Genomic DNA, 25,365 nt, shown 5'->3' with positions numbered 1-25,365 from the left:
CTTTTGTGGTAATAAAAGATATATACATAAGTGACGAATACAATTTTATTTCAAAGAGCAATTATGTAATGATGTGGGCGAGAGTTTATCCAAACACTACATGAGCTTATTTCCCATTGATATACAAACATCATCGATCTACAAAGAGAAAATAAACATATATTTTACCTTCAACATGATCATGTTCTGTGACAGCTTCGGTGCTAGGTAATATATCTAAACATCCTTTTACGTGGTCGCATCTGAAGAACAGGTATTTCATATATCTCTTCTTATCATGCATTAACAGTTTGTTTAGACAATAGCAGATTTACTTTGTGGACAACAGGCTGCTACTATGTTAACACGAACAACGACATTTCCCATTGGAATCCTTTTTTACGCATAAAGCTGATTAACTCTTACTATGAAGTTTTAAAAATAATAATATCCCTGAGTGAAAAATTCACATTCACTTTTGTTTCTAAAAGTTAGTGAATGTCCTATTTCATAACCTTTTTCTCATTTTCGATTAAAACAAAACTGCCAAAACGTTTTGGGAAGCGGTATGGACCAAAATTGATTATAGACTATCCGATTTGATTTCCTCTGAGTTCAATATTTTTGTTACTTTTTTCGCACTCACTTTTAAAAGTTAAGGAGGGGCAGTTTCCATCCTTCGACGTCAACAAGGCTCCTCATATTTGTTTATTTGTACACCCATTCTACTCAAAGAAAAACACTAAACAAAAGAACGTCAACCAAAAACAAAACACAACAAAGAAACTAATTACCAATAAATATATGAATACGAAAGACATATTTAAGATAATTTTTAAGAGTTCAACGACGTATTAAATAGGATAATCGAATAAATACAGTTGTAAATACGTGGAGCAAATATACGAATCTTTAAAAAGACTTCTTAATATTTTTCTAGAAATAAGATGAAATGAAACATAATGGATTTTGTGTTGTTTTGAATATTCGGTAGTCCCTTAATTTGGAAATCAAACGTTTCAATTTATTTTGGTGCCAATTGAAGTGAAATGATATTCGAGTAGACCCTGAAATTAATCGGGTAACACAATATGTTTTTATTTAACATCCCAATGTTCAAATATGCGATAATGTATGTAACGTTGACGCTAATTATGCACTTTCACAATTCGACTTGAACAAACTGATTAATGACTTTTGTGTGAAATGAAATAAGCAATCATCCGTAACGATTATTAAGAGCCAATCTGCCAGAAAACCATGCAAAACCGTCCGAATGCCAATTTTGCCAAATGAGTTCATACTTGGCACATTGGTGCACCTTATTGATGTAATTAACCACACAAAATTTTTTTTGGAAATTTTGAACCGATCTTGATTTTTTTTAGGCGCCATCTTTAAACAGCTGAAATTGCTCGAAAACGTCAAAAATAAGCCTTTTTTGGCATATTTTGATGGTTTAAATAAAAAAACATGGCAATATTTATAATTTTTTGATAGTTGTTCCTAGTAATACATTACTTTAAGTGTAAGAATGCATAGAAATAACAATGCTGTCTATAAAGTGTATGTATAATCTAACCATTTCAATATGTTCTATTTAGCTTCAAGTCCAAAATGGCTGATTTTGGTCATCTTTAAGAGCCAAAATACTCCTAAGACCCGTTTATTATTGTAAAACAACATATCTACTTGCAAAGTATAACTATATATACTCAATCAAAAAAAATATTAAGCTCGGCAAATAATGTTGGTGTCTAGTATATGCCACAACAAAATGGGGTAGCCTGCATATTCAAATTTTCTCAATTTTGCCGTCTAATTTTTAAAATCTGACATATTATAAGATCTGGATTAATAAATAAGTATAACAACAAAAGGAAAAGATTAATTAATGTTTCATTTAATACATTAAGAAAAAAATCATATACAAATACAAATTATTCATTACAAATCTAGAGGCTCCCAGGAGCCGAAATAGCTTGAATTGACAAATTGTGCACCTCAAAACGATAAAAAACACATAATTCATTAGCAATAAATTTAAAACAATTCAGAATAAGTTCAGACTGTAAAAATAAGTTTTTTTCTGACCACTTTTGCAATATTTTCTTATATCATATTGATATAGCTGTCAGATATTAGCAGAAAACTCTGAAAATTTGTAAAGGGGAAGGTCCGGTAAGGACTCATTTTGGCCTCAAATTTCAGTTTCATCTGACAAAAGATTTTGACCACTTTTTAAACACTTAAGTGTCTATTTCACTTGATACAATTAGTAAATGTGAAAGATTTTAACTGATTTAGTCATTTAAGACAATCAGATTCATGCTCAAATATGCAAAATCTCTCAAATATGCCGAAAAACGTCACTTTTTAGATGGTTTTTGTCAAAAATGAAAGTGGTCGCATCTGTGTTTATCCACAACCTTTATATATGTTATGTATTATCATAAAATACAACTTACATTTCAATATTAAGAATGAACACGAATGTGGCCACTTTCGTTTAACACGGAAACCGTCTAAAATTTAACTATAATGATAGAATATTGAAGATTTCAGTAATTTAGCATGACTTAATGGTGCTACAACCCGATATATGTCAATTGTATTGTCAAAAACAGCCCATTTTTATGTAGCAGAAGCATTCAACTGTCTAATAAATAACTTAAAGTTTACATTTTAACAATTTTGTAAAACTGTTATATTTTGGGGCCAAAAAGGGGTCTTACCGGACCTACTCCTTTACACACTTCAGGGACAATAGCTCATAGATGTTACGTCCCAATTTTACAGAAAAATTTTGGGTATATATATACATATATGTATGATACTTCTTCTAAAAGTTTTTAAAATAATGGTTTAAAAGAGAAAACTGTAAACAGTTGCAATATAGAGATGATTTTAACAGACACTAAGAGATGGACTTTTTTATGTCCCTTTGAGCCTAGTATGCTAACAAGGTAATATTGGCCAGGTACCTATATATCTACGTTGCTGCAATGTGGTCAATAAAAACATGAAAATCATAAATGCATCTACTGTAATGTAGTCAATACAAAAATGATAATCATAAATGTATCTTAAACTAGATGTGTGAAAGCAACACGAAAGGCTACGTCTCAAAAAATTGAAAATCTGCAATTTCAATAACACATGTGGATACAAACACGATGGTTGTTTCACATATAAAAAAATCAGCTCTAAATCTGGAGGCATATACAAAAATGTCCATATAAATGTGAATTTTGAACAATTTTCAAAGTTTAAAACCCTTAATTCTGGAAAAAATTACACAGCGGAACGAAACTTAAACTTGATATGTAACTCATCATGGTTAGCTCACATACCAAAAATCAGCCCAATATCTGAAAGCATTTTAATAGAAGAAAGGTCCATATAACTTTGATTTTCCAAAATTTTTCAAAGTCCATAGCCCGAAATTACAGCAAATATTAGGGTAGCATGACGAAACTTTAACTTGATCTGTAACTCACATACCAAAAATCAGCCCAATATCTGAAAGCTTTTTAGGAAAAAAGTGCATGTAACTGTGATTTTCAACAATTTATCAAAGTCCATAGCGGGTAATTTCAACAGAAATTAGGGGAGTGGAACAAAACTTATACTTGATCTGTAACTCATCATAGTCAACTTACATACCAAAAATCAGGCCAATATCTATGGCGTTTAGAAAAAAACACTGTATAATGGTTTGTTTCGGAATGACTGAATTATGGAATTACGGAAAATCGGTATTTTAGTACAAGGGTAAAACTTAAGGCACCGACTACTTTGTTACTGGCCATAAAAATCCCATAACTAGACGAAAAACAAATTACTTCAGTTTATATTTACTAGTGCCAAATTTTCAAAGAATTTTGAATGAAATTGAATAGCTGTTTAGATTACTGTCATGACTGTACCTTTACATGACATCCTGAGAAATAACAAAATTAAAACAAGTCATATGAATCTTCAAATTTCAATAAAGTTAAATGTTTTTTTGATACTTGAACAGCAAGGTTTTACTATAAAAACAAGTGTACATTAACTTTCTTGTAAAAGAAAATCCATAACAAAAAATTCTTCATTAATGATGAACTGTTATTTTTTGGAACATCATCCCATGGAAGATGTAAGTAGTGTTTTAAAGATGCAAAGTTTCTGTTACTTGTTTGGTTGGTTGAAATTGTTTCTGTCAGAAGCATTATCAGTCTTCCAATCTGATGTTGACTGCTGTAAAGTTCAGTTAGTTGTGAGTCTAGATCTGAAAATCACAAAACATACATGTACATATATAGATCAGGCTGTTAGCTTACATATTTTTTCATTTTCCAATTTTTTGGCCTTTTATGGCTGAATAGATATGCAGTATTGGTCTTGTGCATTGTTGAAGGCCATATGGCATATGAAGACTTATAGCTTACATATAAGTTGTATGTCATCTATTCTAATTGGCAATCATACCACTTTTTTCATATTTTTCATTTACATGTTTACCACTGACAGGAAATAAAGATGACAACTTTTTTTTTTGCCATCCTTAGTGGCCATCTTGAAAATGTAATAGTTGTTGAATGCAAAACATAGGACCACCCTATATATGTACGAATGTACTACATGTATTCCTACTACAAATTGAATTAGTATAAAAGTGATTTTTCAATGGGAAAACCAAGTTAACAAAGACATGTTCAATAAAACTGATGTATAATTATTATAAAGGTGATGACATATATACTTTGTATGTCATTATAACCATATTTTCCAAACAGTTAAATTAATATATATAGGTTAATAATATCTTACCAGTATCTTGTTCTTTACATGTATTTAGTTTGACCTGGCTATTGTCACATTCACAAAAATCATCAGCATTGCCTGCATCTATTATCATGATAATAGTCCTACAATGAAAAGTGTTAAACTATAAAATAATTCTTCAATTTTGTATCACAGGAATTGTAGGGTAGTGTAGCATCACTGTGCATGGTTTTTTTGTTTCTTTTAAAAAGGGCTCTATAAATATAATTCATACATTTATACATACATGTACATCAATGTACATGTAAGGTCCCAAAATTGAACTTTATAAAAGTTTGCAATGCTTTTGATATTTTAGTCGCCATGGCCTACATTCATTGACATTGTATAATAGATCATTAAACAAGATTATTCTTTAGATAAAGTAATCTAGTGTTTCATGTACAGAATGTTGTATGTAAAACATGTTTTGGAATGAGGCTTTACCACCAGGTAGAAGCTTTTTTAATAAACAAAGACCTGAACATGTACAACTTCAATTAAAAACTTAAAATTAAACTTAGGGTAAGAGAATAAAAACATATTGTCCTGCTTAATGTTGAACATGTTGAAATAAATTTTGATTACTATCATGCTTATCATGCTTATGGTCTATAAATTGTTTTTTTTAAGCAAAAAATTAATATACATGTACATGATGTATATTGTACCCTGGTTAATAGCTTAACAATTTAAATTCTGTCCTTAGCTGACAAGGATATTTTTACCATTCTAATCCTCCCCCTTTCTTTTTGGTAATTAAATGGTCCCAAGACTCACGCCATATATACATTTAATATATAACTGTTGCATGGGTTTATTAATGCGATTTTATAATTCAAGACTGAAATGTGATTTAAATTTTGAGATATTCAGAAATATCCAGAATCCTGTTTGATTCATATAAAAAATACTCAAAATGTGAGTTTTAATTAAATTGCAATTACAAAAAAAAAATGTTTTACATGATTACCCTTTCACATTCTAGCTATAATAAAAACAATACAATAATTTCTCAATTTACAGTATATTATTTGTTTGCACTTGGCTATGGGAAATAGATAAGATGTCCTAGAACAGGTCAGGTGTAAAAGAATATTCACATGCCCATTCAACTCCCTCCGTTCTTTTTTCATCTGGCTATTGTATCAAATGTTGGTCCCCTAATTTCAGATTGACTATATAGTGGGTCTCATTAGGGGGCTAGGATGAAATTTGAAAAAAAATAGGCAGGACAGGAGTTTTGAGTAAAAAAAAAAAGGCAGGATGAGACACTTGCAAAAAAATAAGTCATGACGACAATTTAGGTAAAAAAAGTCAAGATAAACTAAAAAAAAAAGAATGCAGGACCAAACAGAGTGAAAAATAAAAAGGCAGCACAGAAATTACAGCTAAAAAAAAATGCAGGACAAAAATTTTCATCCGAGTTGTACAATGTACCTGATCCTAGTGGAATGACTCGTCCTGTATACACCCTGTCAGGAAATTATGAAGATCCTTGGTCAGCTTTCAAATTGGCTTTGCTGGAAGACGGTTGGACGGGATGTTGACATCTTGCTTGACTACATGTATGATGTCAATGAATTCCATAAAAGTCCCTGTACTTCAAGCATATTCTAACATGTCTAAGACGAGATGATATAACAACCATAGGAAAATAAACCACTCCTCGTCTTATATAAAACAAGGACTCCTGTTGGAAATTCTACACCATAGTTTGCATCATGTTTATTCACTAAGTTATGATTATTGTCTGGTAAATTATTGTCATGATTGGCAGATTCTTGCATTGGCAGTCATTCAGATATCTTAAATAGTTCGTAATATGTAGATGCATAATGCTGGGATAGCCCAAATAGTCCTCCTAGATTATTAAAGTTGCAAACTTCGCTGTAAACTTTGTCTGCCAAGTCCATCACTGGGAGCTGACATGTTGCCCAAGGGAGATAAGTCAATGGAAGAGCATAAAAGATGTACTCCCTGGTTTCAGCCAATTTATTGATTTTTGCACTTGCAGTACAAAAACGTCTTATTTAAATTTTTAGACACATTTATTTTACTTTTTTAAATGATTTTATTAGCTATTTTATTACAATTGTATTTAGAATTAAATTAAAATCAAAATCAAAATGTGCCAATTTGGGACTAAAATCACCATTCTTCCAAGGCAAAAATTAACATGTAATAGTCATTTGCCAAGCTTAATATTTTAATCTATTATAAAAAATACACCATAATTAAAACTAATATAAGTTGCAAACATATATGGAATGGGTCTTGCAAGTTAGAAGCAAGTAAAAGTCATGTAAATTCATGTATGAAAAATCTAGCCTTTGCGTCCGTGCTCCTGGCAATGTGCCAAATAGTTTAAATTTTCATTTGTATTGACCAGAACATAGTAAAATGAATGGGTTCCAGCTGACATTACTCTAAAAACTCAACTCCCCCATTTAATATGCTTCTGGGTAGTTCTTAAAAGGCATTAAAAGTTTGATTTTTCCTTGGTTTTCGAATGAATTTACATAATTATGCAAATGAGGCTGTTACTAAAAATAGATATGATTCTGGCGAAAATTAAGTAGCCATTTTTTTTTATTTTATGTGAAGGATTGAGATGATATATAAAAATTTGTCAAGTTGTGATTGTCGATTTGGACGATTTTCTGAATATTGCATGGTTTTCTGGCGGATTGGCTCTTAAGATGACTCGGAAGAATCTATTTCAACAACTAATCAAACCAAGAGAATTTGTATAGTTACAGTAAGAATTTGACATATTTAATTTCATTTTGGATTTTTGGGACATAATGTGCTTTTTTTACAACACAATAAAAGAAAGTACTAGTTTTATTTTTTTGAAGTAAGCGGAAAATATGCAGATCGCAAGACATTAACACTATGCCTTTTATAACAACAAAATATTGTAACACTGTTCATTGGATTCCACCTTAACATTGAAATTTAATTGGAAACAAAAGAAACGGTATTATGATTTTGTGTCCGGATAAAAACTAAGTTCAAACTGTTGGATATTAATAGAAGACTGTCTTCTTTTAATACTAATAAATAAAATTCTACAATGTTTTAATTTTAATCATTCAAGTGTAGATGGAAGAATATGTTGCTAAAAAAATGTTGTAATAGAATATTTACACAATTTGATTAGTGTCCATGAAAATACAATGTATTTTCATTTAATCCCTACCCTGCATACAAAGTTAAAGGTACTAATAAGTGGCATTTAGGGAAAACAACACAAAAAACAGGGTATGTGCACATATGATATCTTGCAAAGTTGTCTCAGTCATGTGGTCCGAGACCACAATTGTCGTCCCTTGATTTTCGTTGTTCACAAATATAGTCCCTAGTGTTGATAGTGGGTTACTTGCCATTAATTTCTATACCCCTTCCAAATTTATTTCTCCATGTTTAATGCCTCAAATAGCAAGAAAGGGGGTGAAATTACACAGAAAAAAAAATTGGGTTCAGAATTTTAAAGGAAAGTAGTGATTTGGTCCAGCTGAAAAAGGTTGAAAATTAGCACTTCGGAAGCTGTCAAAGGATTTCAAGACGCCCTAAACATAAACTTGTCCATATTTTGAGTTAGAGCCGATGAAGTTTTCTATAATTTTGATATAATGTGTCCCAAAAGTAGTACAACACACTGTAAAAATTTCATTGAGGAAGCGCAGGTGGGAATTTTTTCATTTTCATTTATCTTCTAAAAGAAATGCACTACGAAATAATTGTGGTCTTGGACCATGTGTCAATGTTCAGTGAACCAATGAATCGTTCTTTGAAATTCTTTTTGAAAATGTCACAATCAACATGTATCATCAGTTGATTAGACCACATCATTTAACAAAACTTTAAACGAAAATAACACGAATTGTTCATTGTCAAACTTTTGAATTAACCATAGTTGAAACGTTTATACCAAATTCGTTGTCAAATTAAAAAAGATTAAAACATGTTTTTAATATGTGCACAAAGTTTCAATTTGATGCAACCTTTTTTTTTTCTAAATATTCTTAATTTCCTTGTTAATCTTTTAGATTGTATAAGCGTCTCAACATTTCTGTATATCATGTCTTATACTGTGTTGTGTTATTTTGTATTGTCAACGTAGAAAATAATATAAAAAATATTTCGACAGCATATTACAGCTTGTTCAATATTTTTTTTTTTTTTTTTACAGAATAATAAGTTAGTGCAGCTTTGCATCACACAGACACAAATGATAAGATTTTAAATTGTAGGAATAAAATCTGCCATCCCGTTCATTCCCATTACAAGGGGTATCGGTGACTGAGTGGTCTACTTAGTTACTACTGTAATCACTAGTGACTACTCTGTCAACACTGATGTTCGAACCACGCTCGTACGGATGTATAAGCCTCCAATCTTAATTGACTAGGATTGTCAGTTTTCCTATCGAAGGTCGGTTGTTTTATCCTGGCACTCCGGCTTCCTCTACCATCAAAAACTGTTCGCCACGAAATAGCCAAAAAGTGGTTTACAAAAGTGGCGTTTAACACTTAAATTAGATTATAAGGTCGCAATGAACAGCAACAATCAAAAATTGTTAGGACATTATCTATCTGAAAATGGCAATTTCGTGTGTTCCTTTTTGAAAATTGGGATGTTATTATCGTTGGATAAAAAACGAAACCTTGCAATTCGCCTTTCCACAATCCGAAGGCTTATGGGTAATCTCATTGTTTGTACACAAAAATGAAAATAACGTTACGTCATCGGTTGAATTTCTATTGTTTATCACGTTTTAAACCAATCACAACGTTTTTGTGTACGTTTTTGGAAATATTATCCAGAATGAATTAGTTTGTGAAACGGCGAATTGTTTTTTAAGTAAATAAAGATAATTAATAATAAACTTACTTCTCAGTCATGTTACAACGACACTTCCTTAAACATTTTATTCCGAAGAATCCTCTGGAACAAGGTCTGCATTGACCACCATCCAAAGTCATAAATCCGTCCATACACGCTGTTGAAACTCAATCAGTTAATCATGTTTATTAAATACATTATGTTCCCTTTAAAATATTAGTAAAATGCATAGTACCAACGACCGCAGAATTGTCTATCAAAGAACACAAATCCGATTGTTAAAATTTGTATTGGGCAGTGAGTAAACAAATATTGTTGTATCTTAAGTCTAAGTGAGGAAAGGTCTTTAAGGAAATTAAGTTTACATGTTCACATATTTTTTAATCTCCAATACCAAAAAAGAACCAATTCTAGTCTGTATTGTCGGAACATACATTTTGCATATGCTTATGAAGCCTTTTGTCAAGCCGGAAGACTTTTTAGAATTCTGTGTAGTCGCAAATATTCATTCTTATGTTAATTTTTTCTCGAATTTGTCCATCAACTTTTGGATAACACAAACTTTTCAAAATTAATTATAAGAACCTGTTTAAACGTTGACGTTTAGGAATACCGTATCTGATTAAATACAGACATGAAATAACCAAAATTGAAGGTCTTTTAAGATAACAATCTATTGTAAATGATAATTATTTGAAATGAACTTAATTAAAATTAATGGTCAGTTATGCATAATTCGTCGCTAATAAAACCTGCCCATCCTTTGACACTTGTATGCAAATAATTAACACCTTTGTTATTTCAATTAGTTATCGTTTTGATAACATAAATAATAAGCCATGTGATGCAGTGATTTATAATACTGATTAACAGTCAAGTTCAGCGAGACTTTGTGTAGATTGCTGTATTGATGATTACGCAAAGTGAGGAGTCTATTATTAATTGTATTTTGGAACTTTTGGTTCTTAACTTTGAACTTGTTTTGGCTTTCAACATTTTTTCATCTGAGCGTCACTGTGTAGTTTTGTGTGGACGAAACGCGCGTCTCGCGTATAAAATTTAAACCTTGTCCCTTTATTTAGCTACTATTCGTGTCTTTCTCTGTCGTATATGTTCTCCCATTTATTTGTATTGTAGTCCTGTCATGTAATGTCAATTTAATATTATATTTAACATCGCCATAAAACCGGGAGGTTTGGCATGTCACAAAACCTGGTTTAACCCACTATTTTTTTCTTAAAATATCCTGTACCAAGTCAGGAAAATGGCCATTGTTATATTATAGTTCGTTAATGTGTTCAGTTTTAGTTCGTAACCCGGATTTTTTTTTCAATTGATTTGTGAATTTCGGTATACTACTGTTGCCTTTTTTTGATTGCAGGTCTGTAATTTTTGACTTTGTTGAGTAATAAATCTTGCCGTCGGCTTTTTTTTATCTGAATTGTTCTACATACTGTGATGTCGGCATCTTTTTGCAGCGGACAATATGATTTTGACTTTGCTCATAATGTCGTAATGTGACCAATAGGTAGAATTATTACAGATATAGTATACTTTTAAGACCATATCTGTTTGTTCTTATATATAAAAAACTAAAACACGAAAATTGTTTGATAGAATTATGTCACGTTATCAATTCTGATTCCTTCTTCTTAAGTTATTACTTCTAATAGTGTTTGTTTGGTTTTTTATGTGATGTTACATTGCTGTATAATTGAAGTATGTAACACATGCGTACTTGTATACATATTCACAAATTCGGATTAATGTCCTTTTTGGGTGAAATATATCGTTTAACCGATTTTGGCAGTCCAATCAAGGAAAACATGAAATAATGCTTTAATAACAATATGGAACAAAGTCATTATTGTATTTTAATTTAATGTATCTATAGACATTATTTACTAGTTATGACCTCGTAAATATATTCACCTACCGATACAAACACCATTAACATCTTCGTAATTAAAGCAACAAACCAATCTTCCAAAACTAAAAAAAATGACAGACAATCGTCAATAAATAAACTTTTAATTAGTTAAACAAGACTATTATCACACATTTAATATATGCTAACATTCGACATTCGAGTTGGTTTCATTATTGTACGGTACTAACATCAACATTATCAGTAAATTGCAGCGGGTCCAAAACACAGCAGCACGTTTGATAACACGAATAAGGAAATTTGACTCAATTACGCCTGTTTTAATATCGTTACACTGGCTACCCATACATTACCGTTGCCAATGTAAGCTTCTTTTATATGTGCACAAAGCACAGCATGGCAAGGCTCCTAGTTACCTTCAGATCCCTCAGGTCGGAAAATAGTATGCTCATACATCCTTCAAATGACGTTCGAACTAAAAGCTACGGTGAGAGGCGTTTTGACAACGCTGCACCTACACTCTGGAACAATTTGCCATCGTCTTACGGAGTGTAGATTCTTTACATGTTTTTTTAAAAGCAACTCAAGACTCATTTATTTCGGACTGTTTTTAAGGATTTCTTGTAGATTTTATATATTTTTAATCGACTGCATTAGTTTTAGACAGTTTTGTTTATTTTAGGGTCCATGCATTTTTCATTTCTTTTATTTCTTTTTTTCTTTTTTAAGTATCTTATAAATTTGTATATGCTTGTTTGATTCTTTTAAGATAGTGCTTTGTAATCTATGTTTTATGTATTTTTGTATTTTATATATTTTTTTTAAATGTAAAGCTCTTAAGAGTAATTTTTGTTATTATATAATGCGCTCTATAAATATTGTATTTATTATTATTATTATTATTATTATTATTATTATTATTATTATTCTTTATTATTATACGTTTAGAGAATATGTTCTACTATGATTACACATGAATGATCGGAATATATTAAACTAAAAACATATTCGATAAAGAAGTAAAGAATGTATAGGGAGAAGTGGATTCAAAAATGATAATCAACGACCGATGTTGGTACTCCTAGTACATTATTTTTATACATACTGCCGAAAGACAGCCTTTTGCGGTTTTGACCATTGATTAAGGGAATAACCTAGATAGTTTTGTTATGTGAACTCTTCATCATTGAATATTGATTGTATTCATATCATATCCTTCTTTAGGCGTCAGACAAGATAAAGAAAATTAGACACACTTTACTTTAAGTTAAAATTTCATTCATATTGGTGCTTCCATTGTTCGGAACCCGTATTCAGTAACAACTTTAAGACAGGCACCCGACATTAACACGTTCCATGCAGTAGTGTCACAATCGAGTGATAGATTTGTAGGTTTTGGTTCTATTGTTGCATTTGACCCGAAGGTTATTCTGGAAATTTTGAAATCGATAGGAAATGTTTATAAATGAAGTCAATGTTTCCCCATCAATATACAAAGTTCAAACATTTTGTATAATTGCACTAAATGCAAATCTCCTCTCTCTCTCTCTCTCTCTCTCTCTCTCTCTCTCTCTCTCAGTTCGATCAAACATTTTCAATCGTCATTTCAGTGAATATACATCATAAATCCTTATACCAAACTTGTATTCTTATCAAATTACTGAACATTTTAGACTATCAAATGTTGACCAAAATTACTTTTGAAAGAACGTAATGTATACAACTTTGTAAAAATACAAATAATTTATTTCATACTTTACCTATCTTTACATACTCCTCCGTACATTAAATTTAAAGATTCCACTGTATTTAATATAAACAGTATATTAATTAATACAATCATTGCTATATATTTATTAAGGCATATTTGGAAAATATTGGAGGATTTGTGTTAGTTATATCAGGAAATATTTCGTTGAAGTAAAGTGTTTTAGGAAGTACAATTTATCAAAACTATGTGTGTACTAATTTACCATCGTACAATTAAATACTTTGTTAATTATCAACGTTTATTCATGTTATTGTCGGGATTAGTTCAGGGTGATATGTGAATTAAGACTCGTTATCATGTCAAACCACGGAACTACATTTCGATTATAAATTGATAAATCACGGGCATAATGCAAATGTGTATAAATGTTTGTTTTATCTTGCAGGAAAACTGTAGTTTCGGAATTAAATATTGTGACATTATGAATCGTACTAGTATTTCTGAGAAATTTGTTGATAAAATTGTAAATGGAAATGGGGAATGTGTCAAAGAGATAACAACCCTACCAAAGAGCAAACAACAGCCAAAGGCCCTCAACACGAAACTCCCGTACCCGGAGGCGTACCTCAGCTGGCAACTAAACACGATGTATAATATTTCAATGATAACGATCGTTAGACTAAACTCCGAAATATACACAAGAAACTAAAATTTTAAATCATACAAGACTTACTTAGGCCAGAAACTGCTGACTTGGGACAGACGCAACAATGTGACGGGGTTAAACACGATACTTTCTGACATAAATTGGCAGTGATGAATAAGTACTGGTAAAGCAACAAATTGCTGCTTCTTGATCTAAATTGCATATTTTCAACAAGACAACAATCATAAAATTGAGAATGGAAATGGGGAATGTGTCAAAGAGACAACAACTCGACCAAATAAAATAATCAGTATAGTTTGTTTTTATTTTAGCTCAGATGCTCTATTTAAAGTCAGTAAATCATAAAATCAGCAGTGCTTTTAAACTGACCTTAATGCTATTATATCAATCAGATATATCATGCACAGTAAGGATAAACATATCATAGAAAAGGGGACGAGAATGTGGTTCGGATGATCAACACATATACCGGTCTTCAGTGACACATATATTCGATGATGGTCAACCTATTCATAATGAAAATAGTTTTGTCTTTACAAACATTTGTTTTTGTTAAATTGAAACACAACTTAATGCTTATTGCTATTTAAATCTATAGTCTTCCGTCCTCTCCATTTCATCTACTTATATATTGGACATTTTACAAGATCATACAACTATTGTCGGATTATTTATGAAGCCAAAACACATAATGTGTTGGATGTGTACTGATAGATTCTTTAATTTAGAAGGGCATGCTTTTATTTATTAGTTTGTATTAACTTTAAACTAGTTTTCCGTATCTACAAGCTCAATTAGTTCTGTACATTGCGTCTTTTGATTGCATGTCATTTTAAAAGAGTATCAAAAGATACCAGAGGGACATTTAAACTCATTGATAAAAAAAATAAACTGACAATGTCATGGCTACAAAAGAAAAAAGAGAAACAGCCAAACAAAATTACACAAAACAAACATAGAAAAAATAGACTAAGCAACACAAACTCCAACAAAAACTGGGGGTGATCTCTGGTGCTCCGGAAGGTGAGCAGATCCTGCTCCCAATGCGACACCCGTCGTGTTGCTCATGATTTTACAACCCCGGTAAAAACCTACTTCGGTAGGTCACATTCGTGAGGGAAACTGGATTGAAGCTACGACATTATGAGCATAAACGATATTATATGTGAAACGGATATTCCATAACGGTCATCCAACTGTCCGTAAAATTTACGAAAGGAAATACAAACTTGTGATTCAAGCCATTTCTTACATCTCAATATTTTAGTATTTCACTTCATCTGTAGTATCAATTATTTCCAGTTCGAAGGGAAAGATTTGTTTCACAAAGGTATCAAAATCCAGGACATCATCAATGTAGCATAATGTGATGTCGAATGATAACAAAAGTTTTTTTACTGATTCTGGCTCATTTACCTAGAAAAGCTTGACAGAAGATTAACACAGTTAGTTTTCCTCGGAATTGTTCCCTCATTTGTAAGAAATATGTTGTCGATACAAACAAAAATCGACCATCTTAATAGCGTTATTTTCAGAGAATCATTTTTTTAAATATTAAAAATTCAAAGCGCTATTGTAGAGGTTAGAGATGCCAAATATTTGTCTACTATCGCACTAAGAAAAAGATTTATATTGGTGTAGTGTTTTTTAAGAATAAACATGTGATTAACGCCTACCCTGTGTAGCATAAGTTGGCTGGCTTTGATTGTTTATATAATTGCATTTAAAGGTTGGAAAGAACTTTCTTTATGAACTGTGTAGCCCCAAAAAATTAACGTGCTTTGTTATGACTTGTCATTTTGGAAAGTGAGGATTAAACAAAAATATATTTGTCTAGACAGATGTAAAGTGACATTTGAGAGTATGGAGATATATATAGTATGAATATTCTTATATCGATTCAGTCATTTTATTTCGAATTTGTATCAACATCCTCAAATCTTTAACCCATTTGGACAGAATAAAAGGCCCATAAATGACAAATATATAACAATTCAAACGGAAAACGGCCTAATTTATGTACAAACGTTTATATGTCCTGAACTTCTCAGAGTTTAAACTAACACTAACTTTCTTAACTACCCCTACCTCGTATGAAAGGTTACCACATATTTCAATGTAAACAATATGCACATGTTTATTTACTGGTAACATTCCCACGTTATGTCTCTGTGAGATGGAACACAGAGAGCATAACTGGGAACCAGTATGTAAACAAAATTAATTTTCTATGAATATTCAAGATCTCCCCAAAAGAGGCGTGTTTTGAGAAACAGCTGTATTTATAAAATGCAACCTCTGTGATATTCCTACTCATATGCACGTCTATACATCTTTCTTAATCTTGATCGAATTACCTGATCACAATGGGTTATTATGAGACAAAACAAAACAAAAATGAAATGGAAGTTTAAGGACAAAGTCTTACAAGAGAAGGGAAATATACCAAAGGCACATATCGAAAACAAACTTACAATTCCATGGCAAAACACGAAAATCGATGGAAAACTAAAGACTGAGCAACAAAATTAAAAACATTATAATATAAATCACCAAAACAAATGAAATATAATTCTGTCGTGTTGAGCATAACCTATATCACTATACAAAATACCGACAAAAAATAATTAGGTATCTGGAATATATTTAAAAAATTCACACGTTTGAACTCACAGCCGACTACATGTGGAGTTTAGCTTTATTGCAATCATTTGTGACAGATTACTTTCATGTAACATATTGCAAAATCACAGTATCGCAAATAGGAAGTATGTTCTGACTGGTCCAGAGAGTGGTCACATGTTACAGCACAAACTATTACACTGCTCACCAAAGATGAGGAAGCAATGACGAACATACTTGATAAATGAAAGAACAAACAGAATGACAGACAGACAAACGGACTGAAGGACGAACGGTTGGGAGAATAAAATAAATGCAGTATAACCCATACCCCTTGATATCGGAAATATCTTTAAAAAGTCTTAATAAAATGAACATAAATAAAACTAGAACTTAAGTATCAGACGTATCCCGCATTGAAATAGAAATATCATATGCCTTTTTTATTAGACCAATCATGGACCCTTGCGGAATTTTAATTTCTTATATTGGTGTACATGCAACAACCAGTTACAAAATATAAATATAATGTATTTGTAATAGGGAATTAATCCTGTTAAAGGGAGATAAGCCAGGTTTAGCCATTTTACTTTCGGTTGAATAAAAATGCATCATTCATTTGATGTCTATGTTAATATAAAAGATGTGGTATGATTGCCAACGCTCCACTAAATACCAAATGACACAGAATTTAACAACTATATGTCATCTTGCGGCCTTAAAACAATGAACAAAGCCCATACCCCATAGTTAGCTATAAAAGGCCCCGAAATGACAATGCAAAACAATTCAAAAAAGAAGACTAACGGCAAAATTTATATACAAAATATGAACGAAAAACAAATATGTAACACATAAACAAACGGCAACAACTGAATTACAAGCTCCTGACTTGGGACAGGCAATAAATAAAGAATGTGGCGGAATTTAAACATGTTAGCGGGATCTCAACCCTCCCCATACCTGGTACAGTGGTGTAAAATTAACTAAGTTAATTATCTAAGTACAATAACTCATAGGTCATTTGTAATTGTCAAATAAAAAAACCAACGCATTATAATACAACAAAATTAGAAATCAAAGATTAACATATTTTAACCATTGCACCGGATGTATTTTCATTAAGTATACATTAATATTGTGTCGTGTTTTTTTCCTCCCTCTCCCTCTTCAAAATCATATTAGCAATTTGCTTATGGTTTTACGTATCGTGTTTGCATTGTATATGCTTTTTCGAGATTTCAAGTGGGTGTTTATTTAACTTGCACAAAATTCGAGTGCTGAGGAAAATCAAAGATCTAACATGTGTGGTCTAAGTTTGAAACAAATCATGTATCTACATATAAATGAAAAGAATACGGTGTGACGTATACGCCATTGTTTTATCACACAGTTGGTTATTCAGGTTGATATGATCTTGGCAAAGTCCAACGATAAAAGTCAGTTATCGTTTAATTGTTTCAAAAATTAAACAATTTCAATATATACTCCGTAGATTTTTATTTTCCTGGACAAAGTACCATAACTAACGGTCATTTGGCATTGTTAAACAAAACAAAAACAACGAATTATAATGCAACAAAGTCAGCGATCAAAGATAAACATATTTGTACCATTTTACCGGATGTATATTCTTCCTTGTAAAAATAGGGCTTAAGGGAATATAAAACAGTTTTATTATTTATGTTAATAATTTGGATTCTACTACCTTTTTTTTTTAGGGAAAAGCCAATTTTACCAATTTATGTTTTATACAAACAATTATTTGGCCTTTTTAACTTTTTTGGATTCGAGCGTCACTGATGAGTCTTTTGTAGACTAAACGCGCGACTGGCGTATATACAAAATTTAGTCCTGTTATCTATGATGAGTTTATTGACAATCATGCTATTAGCAATTATACCGATTCTAAATGCACTTACAACAGATCATTATGATGTCGACCAATATTACAAAACTAGCAACATACAACATCACCATAAAAACCTTGTTTACTATGTACAACTCGAATATAGGATGTCTTTCTCATTGATATAGGAAAACGTGTATGGTATAGTTAAGATATGTGCATAATCATAAACATCCTAACAAAAATTGCGCCGTTCTACAAACAATATCATATACTGTACTTTTTATAACCCTTCATACACCAACGTAGTAACAGTACAGAAAGGAGCAATGTTGAAAACGTAATTATACAAACATAAGAGTAAAAAAAACTTTATTTTTATCTATGAAGTTGGAAGTAAACTGTGTTCTCCTGTGTATGTGTGAAACTGGTTCCTGTGCATGATTGCGAAGTATATTATGCATAATCCATCTCGATTTCATTTGATTTAAGCGCATGATAGGGATTCAGATATCCGTCACTGTCTACTCCACAAATGCCGCTACCCCTAGTTGAACTTCCACTGTTTCTCGCGCGATGAATATAATATATTGAGGATCCCCTATTCAATCTTCCATCATCTATTTCAACGTACTCGTGAGCCTCTCCTTGATGTGCATGGTTTCGAGATCTATTGGTATGATTTGTGCTAGATTGAACTGTTCTTCTTTCTCTTTTCTTGCAAGATATTTCATATTTCCAACAAACATACATAAGAGAGACACATACTAGTAGCAGAAATAATATCGAAACAATGCTGATGTTTACGATGTGAAGTAGCGATAGTGGCATAACAGCAGTACCTATCAAAAGATGTAAATATACTACAGAGTAAATAAATATTTTTTTATGAGAATATTAAAAAAGATGTATGTTTATTATTTAAGTTTAGAAATATATTGATAGTGTAAAACTAAAAGACATGTTTTTTTTTCATGGCTTTCTAACGATATGACTAAATTATAAGTTTTTCAAAAATCATATGACTTACAGTCAGGAGTCGGTATTAAAGAAATAGATGGAAAAATGTATTTGCTTGCACATGAGATTCCTGCTTTATTTGTGAAGCACTTGGTTTGTTCTTTACACATGTATACATTTATAAGAAGAATAAATACAGATAACAGATTTCCAGAAGAAATCATATTTTGGGGTTGTTAAGATTTTCATTACAAGTCGGTGGCATCCTTTATAAAACTCCTGTTCCTATAATCACATTCTGCACATTTTAAAATTCAGGAGGTACTTAATTCAGTAACAGTCAGAAAGAAGTAGCCCATCACTTGGGAGATAACTGTATTGAATTGTAAGCTCCGACGGCATCAATTTGTGATTTGATTGTCGCATATTAGGTTTACTGGCGACGCGTTTGATATCATCATTCTATTGAAACTAACAGAAAGCAACAGTAATTCATACATTTAAAATCAGACATACGTTGTCCGTGCTTTCGCATACTTTTTCGTAGCATCAATTGCGAATTGATACTATGCAAATTAGTAACTTCAACCCATCAAAATGAACGCTAAAACGATGATGCATTAGAACAACCATGTTATGTACAAAAAAAGGAATTATAGATACGTATCCGAATCCGGTCGGAATAGGAATGTTAATCCGATGCTATGTGAAAGGTAACATCCCAGTTATTGCATTTTAAAACAAGAGTTTGCAGTTCTACACTGAGGGTTTATATACCTATAAATGCCAAATGTATATTCCTACCAACAAAATATCATGTTTGGCAGTCTCTCAGAATATATATTGTTTACTTGTTCGTGTCCTGAAGACGCAGGCACATTTTGGACAATATCGACATATAAATTACGCAAAAACTGAGCACATTACGCATTGTGTCATTAATGTTATTACTGCTAATCATTTTGTAGGTATCCATAACGAAAATAAATCAAGATAAAAACAAAAACTTCGGGATCTCATGATACCGATAAGAACGAAAACAGATGCCAACTCTGTAATGCATAAAAGTAAAATTTAAAAAAAATACTAAACTCCGAGGAAACGGATAGTCCATAATCAAATGGCAAAATTACAAGCTTAAACACATCAAACGAACGGATAGCAACTGTCATATTCCTGACTTGATACAGGTATTTTCTTATGTACAATCTAATAATAATGTTCGTACCGCAGATCTATACCAAGTAAAATGTCACAATTGGGTTTAAGTACAAATACATTTTGCTCGTTGAATTAAGCTTGACTGTAACATAATGTACAAAACTATAACAGTTATGAAAAATGAAAACACTGAAATCACATTCTGTATTACTAAGAATTTTTGAGGGGGGTCTTTTTGCAAATGCTCTATAATTTCCTATTTAATTGGCCTTCCAACTGTTTTGATCGAGCATGCAGACGAAATACTCATCTTGTGTAGACGAAGTACGCGTCTTGTGAAAACGAAAGACGCGTCTTTTGTAGACGGAATACGAGTCTTTTTAGACGAAATACGCGTCTTTTGTAGACGATCTACTCGTATTTCGTCTACGAAATACGCGTCTCATGTAGACGCTATACGCGTCTTGTGTAACGAATTTCACAAGCTTTGTATCTTTGATGAAGTGTGTGTCTTATGATGGAGCTTTAATATTTTCTATTGTTTTAATACAGTTATAAATTAGAATAACAATATTGACTTTTATGTTTAGCTTCATTTCGCTGGAGTTCTTTTGAACAAATATATTTAGCTTTTAAAATAAAACTTTAAAGAACGTAACTATTCTTAGGTGTCTACTATATACTTATAAAGTTGAATAATTTCTTTGATTCTCTTTCGAAATTCAAAATATGAAGGATCATAATTTGTCCATTCGTTTTTTGATGCGTTTTGTATTTTGATTTTGCCATGTCATTATGGACTTTCCGAATTGATTTTCCTCTAAGTTCAGTATTTTTGTGATTTTACTTTATACATATAAAGCTCGATTTTAATAATGGACATGATTATGCGTTGAAGGATTATGCTTTGGGCAGGACTGTAGTTGGAGAACAAATGAACATAAGCATTAATACCTTTAGTATGATCATATGGTAAGACAGCTTCTGTGCTAATCAGTACCTGGACACATCCTACTTCATGGTCGCATCTGAAAAAATAAACAAATAAACGGTTTATAAAACATGTAGGTTTTGTAATAGAGGCTTCCGAGATTAAGGTCGGAGAAATTTAAACTGCCACGGGAATGAAGGTATGTTGGATAGGAACAGAAATCTAGCCTTTTAACAGGTCACCAACACACCCCTCAAAAAGTTGTTGTAACGGGTCTTAACGTGCAAAGAGCATGGCACCTTCTGTATGAGGCATTGGATTTAACGTCCCCATTTGGACCGGACGTGGCTTCAATTTGTACATCTCTCACATCTTAACAGGCGACGCCCCACTTTGGCGAATGTTTAACTGCCGGTCGGAGGAAGACAAGTTGTGACCATACTTCTAGTTCCTGGTCAACCTTGGGGTATATATATTGAAGAGACTAGTTCTTAGTTGATGACTGTAAATTCACTACTATAGATGTTGGCAGTGATATTTTTTGTTGTTATAAATACTAAATACACAGCTGCGCCATGAGCGCATGATACGCCCGACGTCTGGTGTGGAAGTTTAATGCAATAATCATAAATAGTTTCTGAGAAAGTTTTAAGGAATAACCATATATTGTTTTTGAGATAAGGCGGGACATGTGAACTCCCCCCCCCCCCCCCCTCTTTCCTTTATTTTTTTACCAAAAAACTAAATATCACTAAAATAAAATTTTGAATCAAAACCAAAAAGTATACAGATCTTAAGATTGATATAACAAAGAAGTGTGTAAAGTTTACAGCAATAATCATAAATTGTTTTTGAGCTACGTCGCGAAATGTAAAAAAAACCTCCCCTTTTTTACAAAATGCTTAATAGTTCAAAAATAAAATTTTAAATCATCACCAAAAAGTATACAGATCTTACGATTAATATAACTAAGAAGTGTGTAAAGTTTAAAGCAATATTCAAAAATCGTTTTTGAGATACAGTGCGAGATCTGAAAAAAAATACAAACTCCCCTGTTTTAGTTACAAAGTGCCGTAACTCAAAAAAAAATTATTTTATTTCCACCAAAAAGTATACAGATCATTTGAAACAACAATATTAAGTTTCATAAAATTTGGATAAGTCGTTCTCAAGTTACGGTGCGACCTGTTTACGCCGGACAGACGGTACAACGGATGGACGGACAGACGGAGGGACACCGGACATTTGTATACCATTAAACGTCCCGTATAAAAACTAGTACCATGAAATCATAATATGTCATAAAATATGGACCGCACCAACAAACACTCAGACCGCAAATAAAAGCCACCCCTACTAAATGTATTGTATGCTGGAAAATTATTCTGACATCGTCAATAGTTTTATGGTTATACTTGTTCGTGTCGACCTTAAACTTTGACAAAAGATTTTTAAATTTCCTAAATCGAAGACTGACATATGAACATTAGGAAATAGCGAAACGGAAAAGACGACAACACAAACAACAGTATAACTATCGCATCGACGTTACTATACCTTCAAATCGTTTGAGGTTAACGCTTACTCTACATATTTTTTTTTCTGGAGTCTTACATAAAATATATCAATCAAACAACATCAACTGGATTGTAAACAAATGCATTCAACATGTGACTAGAAACAACTAACATAGTGGAGCTTCAATATTCCATCCTACCCCTTATTCTCTTAATTATAAGAGAAACCTTTGTAAAGAAATATAAGGTCAAGACTTAATAACAACTATCTTGCGAAAGGACCTCTCACAAATTAGTCCAAAGATAAGAGGTAAGATGAACAGAGGTAAAACAAAACGCCTTATGGTTATTTCGAATACGAAACATATAGTGATGTTCATCGCATAGTTCATATTATGCGTAGTTGGACAAACGATATTCAGACTGTCAAGTTAAATACATTATATGTTATACATGTAGTATATGTCCTTCATTGATTCAGCGGAAGACACAAATAATATAGACAAACCTTTCAGTAGTTCTGCATGCACATTTATGTCCACATCTGTATCCATAATAAGGTTCTGGACATCTGTAACAAGGTCTACCGCCTTTTGAATAAAAACCACTTTCACATTCTAGAATAAATATCAACATATGTATAGAATACTTGAGGTAACCAAATATTCAAACCGTATATATATTTGCTTCATCTTATAGAAGGATATAATTTTCCGAATCTCTCTTAATCGTAATTCTTTAACACGACGGGTGCCACATGATGAGCAGGATCTGCTTACCCTCCCGGAGAACCTAAGATCACCCCGAGATTTTGGTTTGGTTCGTATTGCTTAGTCTTTATTTTTCTATGTTGTGTCATGTGTACTATAATGTGTCTGTTTGTCTTTTTCATTTTTAGCCATGGCGTTGTGAGTTTATTTTCGATCTATGAGTTTGACTGTTCCTCTGGTATCTTTCACCCGTCTTCAAGTTGTTTCAACGATTTTCCAATTTTCATAATTATTATTCTATCATTATTTTAAAACATCTTTCTTTAGACTAGTTCTAATGGTGATAAATTTCACACAGTTTTCGTTTGTTCAGAAATTTCTATTGATATTCTCTGCTTTACTTTCGACATCATTTATAATATTTATGGATTCCACGAGTTAAATCGTACTTCTTGATAACTTGTACAAATAAGTATAGATAAAGATTGATACGATAGTAAATAAAATTGTGGTTATTATTTTGGGTGCTTGATAATTTTGCAGTTCTTAATTGGCTATGTATAAATATTGATTACTTTTCTGGATTAATCTAAACTCACACACACACACACACACACACACACATGTTTCCAAACAAGATTCATGAAGTAAATAATTTGAAATATATACTATCTTACCAACACAGCGTCCGTTCCTGAATTCGAAATAGAAACAACAAACCTGTTCTATTCTGTAAATAAAATTAAACAATTTTGTAATATAATCTTCGAACGAATTTTATTATAAATTTGGGACTAGTATAATAGTATAATAGTCCCAATATAAATATAATGCATTATTTAAGGTTGAAACCGCAAAAAAACTTTAAAAGTCCTAACTGGTATAACTGGTAGTATTACGTTGTCTTCTGTATGATGAATATCTACCGAATTTGCTGACAAACTATTCATCTTCTCAAAGTTTTAGATAATAAAACATATTTACCCAGTTCTCGTTTCCCTTACACAAAGTCGTCCGCTACAAAAAGCATTGAAAGTAAACAAAAAGAAAACGTTCATGTGAATCAACATAATGTATACTAAATCAATCAGATAAAAAAATGTATATTTAGATTAGTTTTGAAAACAAGGAAATATTTGTAAAACATTGAATTGCGAGATAGATCATTATTAATTAAATATTAAATGTTATTTTAAGATTCTAGTTTTATAGCAGGAGCTGTGAAAAAACACCTTTATTGAAATTTGAGTATTTTTTTTGAAAGAGAGAAATTGCAAAGTCATTTCGAACGGCGATTTTCTATAATTCAAACTATAGAAAAATCTATAGCTTTCAAAAAGGCCACATATCTTCTATCAAGAAACTTTATCATTCCATGCACGAGATCACGAGGTCATGAATTTTCCGAAGATTTATATAAAATATCATTCACCTACTAAAATTATCTAGAAAGAATGTTGTCAAGACATCAGCGATGCTCTTAGATAATGCTGACAAAAATCACGGTTATCATTCTTAAAAGATATATGAATCTGTTACCTCGTAGAATGGATACTGATTTACAAACTAATTTGTATACTTGAAATCAGAGAGTCTCGTTATGTATATGTAAGATTCAAATCAATGGCAGGTTCCAAATCTATGGCAGAATCCTAATCTATGGCAAATGTGACGTTACAAACGCCAAACAACTCAAATCTATGCGGGCAG

General features: G+C 31.7%; 1 long non-coding RNA gene across 1 annotated transcript; it reads right to left on the bottom strand.

Moving 5' to 3' along the window:
* Positions 1-1,862: 1,862 nt before the first annotated feature.
* On the bottom strand, positions 1,863-6,582 carry LOC143042379 (uncharacterized). Its single transcript, XR_012967959.1, has 3 exons — positions 6,229-6,582; positions 4,795-4,892; positions 1,863-4,252 (listed from the first exon to the last, which is right to left on the bottom strand). It is a non-coding gene; the product is annotated as an uncharacterized LOC143042379 (long non-coding RNA).
* Between the last annotated feature and the right edge of the window lie 18,783 nt (positions 6,583-25,365).

The sequence above is a fragment of the Mytilus galloprovincialis genome, chromosome 8, assembly GCF_965363235.1.
Source record: "Mytilus galloprovincialis chromosome 8, xbMytGall1.hap1.1, whole genome shotgun sequence".
In the NCBI taxonomy this organism is placed as follows: domain Eukaryota; kingdom Metazoa; phylum Mollusca; class Bivalvia; order Mytilida; family Mytilidae; genus Mytilus; species Mytilus galloprovincialis.
Note: the sequence above shows the minus strand (reverse complement) of the source record. Positions and strands in the feature narration are given on the sequence as shown.